Source organism: Mustela nigripes, chromosome X (genome assembly GCF_022355385.1).
Source record: "Mustela nigripes isolate SB6536 chromosome X, MUSNIG.SB6536, whole genome shotgun sequence".
In the NCBI taxonomy this organism is placed as follows: Eukaryota; Metazoa; Chordata; class Mammalia; order Carnivora; family Mustelidae; genus Mustela; species Mustela nigripes.
In genome coordinates, this window is record NC_081575.1 from 39,943,133 (window position 1) to 39,954,429 (window position 11,297).

The following is an 11,297-nucleotide window of genomic DNA, read 5'->3' on the forward strand; positions in this document are numbered from 1 at the left end:
GGTAGAAGGGAAGGCAGGAGCGACAAGGAATCTTCTTACCTGAACAACATCACTACTTGCTGGTAGGGAATGATTTAGGCAGTCACTTGCCTAAAGACAGGGGGATAGACTAAAAGACCCAGAGGGTTTATCTTCTCTCATCTCTGAGAGACACCACTCTTCAGTGAGGGGAACAAGCACAGACCCCAAATTACAGGTAGCTGGAAATTGGCTTTCTGCACTTTCCATCTCCACTTGCTGAGGTTAAGAAAGCAGACCTGTCTGAGGGCCATACCTTCTTGGTTGGGGTAAAGGATGGGGGTCAAGGGGTACCATCTGAATCTGGTGTGCTGAATCTGGTGTTTAGCCAAGGCCTTGGAGAAAAGCTGTTCAGAGATTCAGGGAGAATGATAAGTCAGGCCCAGCCTAACTCAAGCCCCCAAAGAAATATGCACTGACAGGGCCCACTCTTGAACCAGCCTTGGCTCTTGTGTGTGCCTGCTTCCAAGGGCTAGATCCCAACTGTTCCCTCTCTCTATAAAGAAGTGCGCTGTGCAAATGCCAGAAGCAAGAACATACAAAACAATCTGTCACCTGAGCATGACCCTGTGGCTCTTGGAGCGTGGGGCCTGTGAGCTGAGGCAGCCGACGCAGCTCAGCCAGGGAGACTTACCACTCCACCTGCACTGGACCTGGCCACCGCTCCTGCCCCTGGGCCAAGTCTCCTGATAGCGCAGGGACTTCGGGAGCAGGGAACAGGGCGGGGTGGAGGGTTGTGGTCAGCAGAAGCCCTGCTCTTGTCAGTTAGCCAGACTCCAACTTGAATTCCAAATCTGCGACTCACTGGTTGTGTGAACTTAGACAAGACCTTTCATCTCTGTCTCTCTCCTCATTTGGAAAATGGGAAGATAACAGTACCTCTACCTTATAAGAACGCGGGGTGGATACATGAAATGATGAGCGCTTAGCACTTTAGGTGGTTGATTGATGTCAGTACGAACTTGCTAGATGGTAGTTACAATCCTCCAACGGGGGCAATTCCTTCAACTCATTGCATTTCTTCTGTTTCCTCCTGCCAACATGCCAATCTTTTTTGTAGCGCGGCCACTGTACCCCTTCCCCACTCCCTTCCTTCCTTCCTTTTGATGGAAGCCAACCTCATGAGACTCAACTCTTGACGGCAGTGGTAGGTGTCAGTCTATTGCCACTTTCCCGGAGGCTGGCCCCACCATGACTGGTCCTCTATGGGATGCCGCTTGTCTTTCATTTTACCATCTTAAATACAGAACCAAAAAATCCTCTGCACTTGAGGGCCACCGGGGCCAGAAGCAGCAATCTGGAGCAACCAATGTCTTTATAGGGCCATGCCTGCCAAGCCCATGGTTTTCCCCGGCTCTCACCTGTGGCTCTCCTTTGTCCCCACCCCTCCAACTCTGCCTCTTCAATTTCACATGGCTTGAAGCCGATCCCCCCTTGTCTAGGGGCTTCCTTTGGCCCTGTAAATCCCGTCTCCTTTGAGGTCAAAAGTGGGGGCTCCTGGTGGCCTGCTACTAAGTTTTTCCTGATTCCTCTTACCCAGGACAGATTTGATTTCCGATCAGGGACTCAAAAACCTTCCAGCAGACTGCACGACTGACTCGGGAGCCTGGGGTCAGCCATGAACTCCTGTACTGGATTGTTTTTTCCTTTATGCCCTCTAGTTGAAAAGGGAGCTTACAAAAACCTTTTTTTTTTCTTTTTCCTTTGAGGATTGCAAAATTCATCAAATTTCTGCTAGACCAGTTTGTACTCTGGCTGCTCCTCTTGACTGAGTGAGAAACAGTTGTAAACATCTAAAGCCTCGGGCCCAGAAAGTCAGGAATAAAGCTCCTTTCTGTCTGTCTTTTCTGTCAACGCCTAGCGGATGTGGAACGCAAGGGCACTTAGGCCATTGACCATTTTTTTCATGACAGCGGGATTCCACAGTTCAGGTGCAGGCTTCCCCTTGTTCCTTCCCACCTGGTCCCAATCAAGCCCTGCTTTTCCCACATCGGCATCAGACTGACCCATCCAGGTCCAAATCCTGGCTCCGCTGCCTCCTACCTGAGTGCCCCTGGACCCATCATTTCTCTTCCTCTATGCCTCGGTTTCCTCATCTGGTTAAACAGGGAAGGGGGACTACTCACTTTGCAGGATTGACTGGGAGGAATGAACAAGACAAGGAATGCACACAGTAGGCACTTAATCAATGGCAGCTGTTATAGCCACTGTGGCATTTGGAGATTCATTCCCCTCCCCTTCCTCTCCCACCTCTGGTCCGTATCCTGAATCCAGCCCTCGGTGGCTGATCTTTCTTTTGAGTGTGTACCAGTCTCCACAGCCTGGTGGTTAAGTGCTTGGGGACAGGAACTGTGTCTTATCCTTCCCTATCATCTTGCCTCGCTAAGAGTAGGCAATCTATAGATACTTGTTGAATGGAATTGAATAGACATTTCTCATCCAAGGCAGCCTGGCTCTTTTATGAAGGTTCTACTATGAAGGTTCTACCAAGACTATACTAAACCATCAACGGCAGCCTCTGTCTAGGCCCCAGGAAGACTCAGGGGTTTGTGTCCATCATTTTTAAAGCCCAGCTCCCTCACGCGGTCCTTAGCCAGCGAGACTTTACCTGCTGTCTGTGAATTCTGTGGGATCACCACCGTGAATGGGGGGAGCCCTGCTCTTTGGGAAGATGGGTGAGTGCTGGGGGAAGAGGAGCCGGGGCCAGGGGGACACTCTGAGGAACACCTACCTGGCCTCACAGATCGCACCACCATGGGCCGCTCACTGCCAGCCATGAAGCCAAAGTCATATAGAGGGTCTCCGTGAATGGTCACTTGTCAGAGCGTTTCTGTTGGCAGCTGCTCCCATTCCATAGCATTTGTGCTCTCTTCCTGCATCACATGACTGAGGGAAGGGGGAGATGGGAGCAAAACAAGATGCAAAGGCAACTAAGCCTCCTAACCGGCTGGGAGGGGACACGGAGGAGGGTGCTGGCCATGGCACATGGGGGCTCACACACTTGGCTTCCAGTGTCTTCTAGAATCAGCAGAGGCAACGACGGCCTCACAGTTGAGTTTGGAGAAAGAGGAATCTGGCAAGGAAAAGCCACCGTCTATGGGGCCAGAGCCAAAAGGAAAAAAAAAAAAAATCTGTTGCCACGGAACTTGACATTAGCGTCAGCCCTTTCCTCCAAGATACTAGGACTCTAGAAGGAGCCCAAGTGCAGGTATGTTATTCCAAAGGTTGACTGGCACCGCCCGCTGAATTGGCTAGTGACTCCCTAAGGGAAACCAGAACCTCAAGGAAGGGACCACGAGGCGGGCAAGTAAGTGGGGGAAGGAAGGCGAAGTCACTTCAGAATAGCCCTTCATGAATTCCTTGGGCAATTTTAAACTCTGATATCCCTTAGGTTCTATATAAAAGCAAACTATTTAGATGGCGTATATAAACCAATGTGCTGATGCGGAGGACCATTACCGTACACACTCAGTCGTACGTCATGCCGACTTAGTTCAGGTAATGGGACAATAGGAAAGTGGCTCCTATGGGCAAGCAGGGGAGCTGTGTCTCATGGCTGCCAGCAGATGTGAACCCCAGTGGGCTGCGTGGAATCACTGCCCCGGTGCCTGGAAGAGACTTCATACAGCTCTCCCCATGCCCACAGATGGAGTCGTTGAAGCTCAGAAAAGTTAACACGAGGACTTTAGAACAGTTCTACAGCAAGGACCAGGCTAAGGGCATGGGGACCGTGGAGCTTGGGAGGGCACCAGGTGCCAGAGGCAGGGAAGGAGGTACAGAGGGCAATGAATGGCCAACGGGCAGGCCGGGGCAGGTGCAGGTGGAAGAGAGGGCACCAGAGCAAGAGGCTCGCAGAGTCTTAGCTCCAGGATGTGGCACCGCTCAAGCCCCAGAAGAGTTCTGGTCTCACAAATGGGGCTGAGTTCCCTAGCCTCAGTGTGTGTATTCCTGAGAACCAAGGTTCCAGGCAGGGCCCGCTAAAACAAGATACAGAGGGGCAGGAGGTGATTAATCAAACTAGTATAAGGTTCGTAAAAGAGGTGGGAGGTTCTGACACGGGGAGAATGATTGCTGGCGAGCTCAGGATACCGGATTCCTCAGTTGCAAATGGTTTCAAGCAATTAGGTTGTTTATCAGGACACAAATTCGATAATTAGACTTTAAGATTATTTATCGGTGGCGGGGGGACGGTGGTGGTGGGAGATTTAGAGTAATTGTACAAAAGGGAAATACATAGTCTGGGGCTTGTCTCTTTCACAGAAGACCTCAAGAAGGAAGGCAGACCACAGCTGCCTGAATGACAGTCACATCAACTCTGGCTGCACCCAACCAAGCCAGCTTGGGGGGTTTCTATTGTCCCTTAGGGAGGCAGAAGGAGCTGGCCAGGATGTAGTCAGGGCCCCTGAAGGCAAATTCAGAAACTGGCTGCTGCGCTCCCACGCTGGTAGGACAAATGGTTACTTTCAATAGAAAGTCACTCAGAAGCTGGACCATGGCTGGCTGCTGTCCTAAGATAGGCACCCTCCCAGGACAGGGCCCTGATGACGGTGGCCCCAGGCTGGCACCTCTCTCATGTCTGAGCCAGGTGGCAGGCAGGAACTTGGCCTCGAAGAGATACAGAGAGCATCTTGCCTGTAGCTGCTATCTTGCCTCACCCCAGGGGCTGCTTCCAAAATGAGCCCCTCGCCTTCCTGTCTCTCATCTCATTGGCGCCCGAAGGAGCCTCTTCTTAGGGTGACACCAGCTCGTTTCTGACATGGGCCCCAGCCAGGGCAGGCTGGAGGATGTGTGCGGAGAGCAGGGACACTGGCAAGGAACTCCCAGGCATGGGTTCCAGAACCACTCAGTACGCTGTCCTGAGCTCAGGACCCCCTGGCTGCTGCATGCTCAGTTTTGCTGCCTTTTCCTTTTTCTGAAGCCAGGCACACTTTACTCTTGGCAGGGCCAAAGGCCCCGCCAATAATGATGCAAAGAACCGCTCCTGGAGCCAGAAGAACCAGTGCACTAAGAGGCTTTTGTGACACAGGCGTTTTGCTTTCCTGTTTTAACTCATGGTCATTCATCAACAAGTATTTATTGAGTGCCTACTCAGAGCTTCGAGGGACACATAAGTTGCAGGGCTCTGCCCTCAAAGAGCTTCCAATCTAGTGTGGGGGAAGAAAGAGAGGTGTACACCGAACGGGAGAATCAGAGTGGTAACTAAGAACAGTAGCGAAGGTCCATAATTAAGGTCTAATTTTTTTACACATAGGCACCCCATCTACGCCCAGGGATCCCAGCTACTTCTGCTAGAGCCGCAGACATGTCTCACTCCCAGGTGGGCCTGAAGCACATTCGCCCCTGGGCTGTCCCTAACCGAGCTGGACTAACTGTCCCCAACTAGATCCTCCCCCCTCCCCCAATCAGCAAGGAGCCCTTGCCTTCCACTGCCTGAGCCTTCCCAAGTTATCTCGGGTCAGGGAAGAAACACCTCCATTACCAGACAGAAGCCAGTTTTACAACGCAAATGGAAGTCGGCCCTTCCCTCCTGGGGTCTGCATCTTTCAGGGACAGTAGTGCAGTCTCTCTGAAATTTTTGCTAAGTGCCTGGAGACTTGGGAGTGACAATGAAAGCAAGCGGTGATGGATGACAGGAGCTCAGCTGTCCACGGGTCACGTGGCTTCCCTCCTGGGGCGGGGGGGTGGGAGGCAATTTCACTTTGAAAGATGTTTGGTTTCTGATCTCTTCCAACAGGGCAATCGGGAACAAAATCATGGAGCAGCTGAAGCTTGTGGTCCTCCCTCCCCTACCCACCACTCCCACCCCAGCTTTGTTTCTGGGACCTGCTTTATGTTTCCAGACACGTGCAATGCCTTTGTTCTGACCCCTGCCTACCCAAGGCCCCCGAAAGGTGTCCCTTCGCCCCGCTCCAAGCTTGCCCCCTCTAGTCAGTGACCTGGGTAAAAGCCTAGCCTTTCTCTTCTGCCTAATGATAATGACACTTTATAGCCAAGTGCTTCTTTTCATTTTTACACCCATTACCTCATCTGAGAAAAGGTGCTTTCACATCCATTATCTCTTCACAGTCTAACTATCCTGCCAGAGAGGCTTGGTGACTGCTCCTCCTTCATCCCGGCCTCCAAGCTAGGTGACGAAGTAGGGACCCACGGAGGCTAAGCACAATAACAACCCAGCTGGAGCCAGATCTCTCTCGGGTGGGGCCCTCCATCCTGGCGTCCCCCCACCCCCACCCCGCCATACTGCCTACAGTCACACAGGGGCCTGGACCCTCTCTCTGGCTGTTCAGTCCTCACTGCAGGGCTGGCCTGGCCCCACGGCCAGCAGCACTCCACGTCCTGGCTGAGTCTGGAAGGCCGGCCCACGTCCTAATTAACCTGTCTTTGATCCTGTTCACTCAGCGTTGTTGGGAGAATGAAATGAGATCATGGCTACAGAAGCACTTTGGAAGGTTATACACATCACATAGTTGTGGAGGCGGCGACATTAGCTGTAGCCTTGATCTGGGTGGCTGGAGGGGTAGGGAGAGGAAGCTGAAGATAAACTTCGCCGGCTTTCCGAAGCCCGGGCCCGTCCCCCATCAACTCCTTGCCTGCAAGAGGCAGCCCGACAGTGGACTCGGTCCCCTTGCTTCCCAGGCAGCACCGTCCCTAATCCAGCTGTCAGGTGGCCTGGCTCTCCGTGGACACGGACACTGATTCCTCTGTGGGCTAAACGAATCCCTCCTTGCCATCCAAAGACAGACCACAAGCTGCAGCGCCTACCGACAACTGTTGTTAGGCAGGACATGGCTAAGGGGCAGGCGAACTGAGAAGATGGACTGGTTCAGAGCTAATGCTCTTTCCCGGGCACTTCTGGGCAGGAAGATAGAAATGTAACAGCTAGATTCCCAGGCATCAGCTTTCGGCTCTCCATCTCTCCTGGCCATTGGCTCCTTTTTCTTTACATTTGGTTGGCTCCTTAGGGAGTCTTGTCACTCCCCTCGCAACTGGCAGGATTTGGAGCCATGTGGGACCAATTAGCCCTCTGATTCCAATCACAGGAGCCGGGTTCTTCCAGAAGCTCCAGAGATCCAGCATGGCAGCTGGGCCACCAGGAGAGGCCGTCTATTCCTTGTGTCGAGGATGGGAGCCCTGTCCTTGGGGTTCTGACATCACTGCCCTGAGTGTCCTCTTGTAAGGAGCTCGGGCACGAACTCTTCTTCTTCTTCTTCTTCTTCTTTTTAAAGACTTTATTTATTTATTTATTTGACAGAGAGAGAGACAGAGACCACAAGTAGGCAGAGAGGCAGGCAGAGAGGAGGAGCAGGATCCCTGCTGAGCAGAGAGTCCGATGCGGGGCTCAATCCCAGGACCCTGGGATCCTGACCTGAGCCGAAGGCAGAGGCTTAACCCACTGAACCACCCAGGTGCCCCAATTCTTCTTCTTTTAAGGGGGCCTTGCTTTGGCTAGCTGCTCCTCACTCACTTGCATGCACATATAAATCACCTAGAGGTATTGCTACAATGATGCTGATGGAGAACTGACTGAGATTCTAGCAAATTCCAGGGTGGTGCCCATGCTGCTGGTCCACAGACCACACCCGGAGAAGCAAGGATCTAAAAAGAACACAATTCTCAGACAATGGGAAGGTCACAGTCCAGTGGGAGAACAGAGGGGTTTTTATTTCACTGGGTTATGGCATCAGAGGCCCCGGTTAAAACAAAAATGCTTTCCTGGAAAAAGGACACATAAAATCATGCCAATGAAGGACTCACTGTCTGAACCAGGGAACAGGGAGGGCTCTAAGTGGATATGAAATAGGACAAGTAAGGTTGCATTAGGGAAAAGGAGAGTGGGCTTGAGTTAGCTCCACTGAAGAGTTTGGTCAGCAGAAGGACAGCCTGAGGACGCGAGACATCAGGACTAAGGCCAGGAGGATGAACAAAGACAGGAAAGTGCAGAAAACAACTCTGTCCACATATGGCTTCACTCTGGTCCCACAATGACACATTTTACAGATGAGAAAACTGAGCTTTGGGAGGAGAGATTAAGCAACTCAATTTCCTACACCATTTCTGCCAAAAACCTGTGGCCTGAGCAGATGCCCAGCAGGTGACATCGAGGAGACCAGGTGGAAGGATTCAGCAGACCCCTCCTCCACAAGTGAAATGGGACACACCCCTGTACTCTGTCACAGCGGCCTCCCTTGAGTCACCCCAGCAGAGGAGACATGCTGCAGACTCAGAACTGACCTCTCACACGCCTCAAAGTCCACCCTCCCAGGTGGGGGCTTCAGCTCATAGGGTCTGACTATGGGCCCATTAACTTCAGTCATCACCAGAAAGATGTCCCCTCACCTCCGGCTGTCCCTCGGACACCTACACTCTCTTCTCCCCACAGTGGTCTGTTCATGCACTAATGGTACCCTTCCCCTCCCTTCCAACACTTCCATTATGCCCTCTGGAACTCTCAGTCCACAGCGAATTCTCCCACGTTGCCAGTTTCTTCTCTGAACGGACCCTTCACCCTTCTCTCCCCACTAAGGCCTCATTTGTTCCTCGAGGAACAAACATCACTTGCCCACCAGTTCCCTCAAATGGAAGCTGGCTCCCCCCACCCCGACACACATTCAGATCTCAACACCTTCAGGACCTACACATGGGGGTAGGTGTCCTCCTTGCTTGCCAGTGCCACCTCCAGGCCAGTACTCCCCCTTCCTTTTGCCAGAAATCCTGCTCCTTTGAGGACCACGCCTGCGGCCCACTTCTACCACCCCATTTCCCCCATTGCTGCTCTCTACAGCTTCCTGGGTAGCCCCACCTTCACTGAGGACTTCAGTTCCTGGTTGCATGTGATCTTCCCCTCTACTCCGATCCCTACTCTGACAAAATATAACATGAACATGAAAGGTACCATTTTAGTCACTTTTTCAGGGTACAGTTCAGTGGCGTGGACTTTATCACATTGTTGGGCAACCATCACCACCATCCATCTCCAGAATCTTCTCATCATATCAGACTGAAACTTGGGACCTATAAAACGCCAACTCCCCATACCCCTCTCCTCTCCCCCACAGTCCCCAGCAACTACCATTTTATTTTCTGCATCTATGAATTTGCCGAATCTAGGATTCTCACATAAGTGGATGCGTAGGACATTTGTACATAATGTCATCTGTGTTGTAGCATGGGTCGTAATTCCCTTCTTCTGAAAGTTTAAATAATATTCCATATGTGGGACACCTGGGTGGCTCAGTAGGTTGAGCATCTGCCTTCGGCTCAGGTCGTGATCCCAGGGTTGTGGGATCTAGTCCTGAGTTGAGCTCTCTGCTCAGTATGGAATCTGCTTGTCCCTCTCCCTCAGTCCATGACCCCCTCGCTTATGCGTTCTCTCTCTCTCAAATTAATAAATACAATCTTTACAATCTTTTAAAAATCTTTAAAATCTTTAAAAAAATAATATAAAAAAATTAAATAAATAATAAATAAATAATAATGTATACATGTGCCACATTTTGTTCATGTGTCAATGGACACTTGGCTTGTTCCCACCTTCTGGCTCTTGTGAATAAAGATGCTGTGAACCTAAGTGTGCAAGTGTCTGAGTCTCTGCCTTCATGTCTTTCAGGATAGATACCCACAAGTGGCATTGTTGGATCGAATGGCAATTCTAGGTTGAATTTTTTAAGGAATTGCTCTATCATTTTCTACAACAGCTGTGTGGCTAGCACAGTGCTAGCACTGTGGCCAGCACTGTGCTAGCCACAGTACCAACAGATTCTGGTTCCTCCACATGCGTGCCAACACTTGGTACTGTTCTCTGGTTTTTGTTTTTTTGTTTCTTAATGAAAACCGTCCTAGTGGGTGTGCCCACTCCAACTCTTGATATCATCGTTGGTGAGCTGAGCATAGACATGATGATGGGGAGGCCTCCAACAACAGCTTCCTTCACTCAGTCACTCACTCCATCGTCACACCTAGACTTGGGGCACACCACCTCCCTGGTCACCCTTGCCAACATCCCATTCACTACTACCCCACTGGGGCGCCGGGGTGGCTCAGTGGGTTAAAGCATCTGCCTTTGGCTCGGGTCATGATCCCAGGGTCCTGGGATTGAGCCCTGCATCGGGAATCTCTGCTCAGCAGGGAGCCTGCTTCCCTTCCTCTCTCTCTGCCTACTTGATATCTGTCTGTCAAATAAATAAATAAAATCTTTTTTAAAAAAGATTACACTACTACCCCATTTATCCTGCCAGTTTCCCTCCCCAGGACCCCCACTGCAGCAATAATCAGAAGCATCGTGATCGCTTATTCACTTCCCACTTTGTACTCCCTTTCCCTAGAAATCTCTTCCTCTAGTCTTTGCATCGGCAAGATGACTGTGTCACCCTTCAGGTTTCTGATTAAATGTCATCTCCTCCGAGAGGCCTTCCTGGAGCCTTTCTCCTAGTTGTTTACTTTCTTACTGTCCCCCAACCTCCTTCTTATCTTCATTTCCCTTCATGTTCAAATTAGAGCTCCTGGCCCACCATTACGATCATTCTCTCGTACCCACCTTCAACTCCCTTCCTTTCCTCTCCCTTTACTACTCTTGCCTTGCAAAACCTCATTCCGTGATGAAATCAGCTATATGCTTTCCCCATGCCTGCATCCAACTAGTTGAAGGCAGCTGGAGAAAAACCACACAATTGGGTCCAAGGCTTTCACCTTATATTCACTGTCTCCAACCTGGTGTGGGCCCTCAGTGCTGTCTGGCCACCACTTTCTCACTCTCTCAGATGACTATATCATAGCTCCTCCTCTCTCCTCGATCTTCCACACCTCTCCCCCTCCCCCACTGGCCCCAACAAGCCTCAGCTGATGACCTTGCCCCATATGTGACTGAGAAAACGTGAACCATCAAATGAGAGCTACCCCAACCCCTTCATCTTACCAACACCATGTCTATACTGCACCCCACCTATTTCTGAACCCATGATTCCCTTTCCCCTCCAATGAAAACGGGGGATGTTTCTTTTCTTCTACCAATGGCAGGTCTCTCCATTTATGCTCTGGTCCCATCCCCTCATCTTCTCAAGGATTTTGCTCCTTTGGGCATTCACTCTCTTCCCTAAATCATGGAGTTCTCCACCTCTCCGGAATCATGCTAGCATGCTGATGAAAATCACCCATTCTTAAGAAAATAAACAGAAATCACTTCCCTCCACTCTATGGTCCCCTTACACAGTCCCTTTGGCCCGCTCCCCTTCACAGCAAAACTGCTCAACACTTTGCTACACCTATTGTCTCCACTTTGTTAT